Genomic DNA, 988 nt, shown 5'->3' on the forward strand with positions numbered 1-988 from the left:
ACAGCTGAATCCTGCTTTCCTAACCCTATGGAAAAACTGACTGAAAAAAAGCTCTCCAATATTTAAGTTAATTTCGGGTGATCATGTCCCCTGCTCTCACCCCTCCCCTAACATGAAGAGAAGAAAGTTTTGAAATTCCACAGAAGAAAGTTGTAGTGTCAGGCTCCTTAACTATTGGAGCTGTTGGAAAGGCACCTGGACTTTCTCTCAAAATTTGGATGTGAAAAATTTCAAGTTCTGTCATTTCTGTTATCCCCATGTATGACAAAGTGACCTAGGATGCCCAAAGTTTTCCAAGACTGAGGTGGCATAGACCCTGACAGAGACATTTCAGATCATCAGGAAGGTGCTAGGAATTCCTCTCCTTCTTGCACTTTCCTTGGGTTCTCATGAACTGAGGTGTTGTGAACCCTTGCTATATTAATGCTTCACTTATCCTCAATGGATCCAGTGATCCAGAAACCCCTATTAGAGATGTCAGAGGCCCAGGTGGACTGTGTCCTGGCTCCTGCAAAACTCAGACAACCCAACTCACCACAAATAGCAATATCAGCCATGCCAAAACTGAATGCAGATCAAAAAATTGAAATACACAAATATTCACTTCTAAGAATCAAAAAAGTCAATTTTATAATAAATGGTCTAATCCATCCAGGACAAATCTTAGTCCATTTGTATTTAACACAATAAGGTGGTGTTCACAACATACAACAAAAACATTGAGCAAGATCAGCTAAATGACATAACTTGATTTTGTTCCCCAAATACTAAGATGATTTTTGAATGGAAGTATTATGTTTAGCAGTATATTAAGCACAGTCATGGAGAATGAATACTGCCAAAGAATGCAGAAATGCAACTGCTTTGATACTGTCTGCTAAACATAGCAGAACAATCCAATCTAACATAAACCTAGTGATTCTGTATGTAATTTTGAATTATCAAACACCTTGATGTTAGAATTCAGTTCAGATTCTATAAAACCAAG

Source organism: Calypte anna, chromosome 3 (genome assembly GCF_003957555.1).
Source record: "Calypte anna isolate BGI_N300 chromosome 3, bCalAnn1_v1.p, whole genome shotgun sequence".
In the NCBI taxonomy this organism is placed as follows: Eukaryota; Metazoa; Chordata; class Aves; order Apodiformes; family Trochilidae; genus Calypte; species Calypte anna.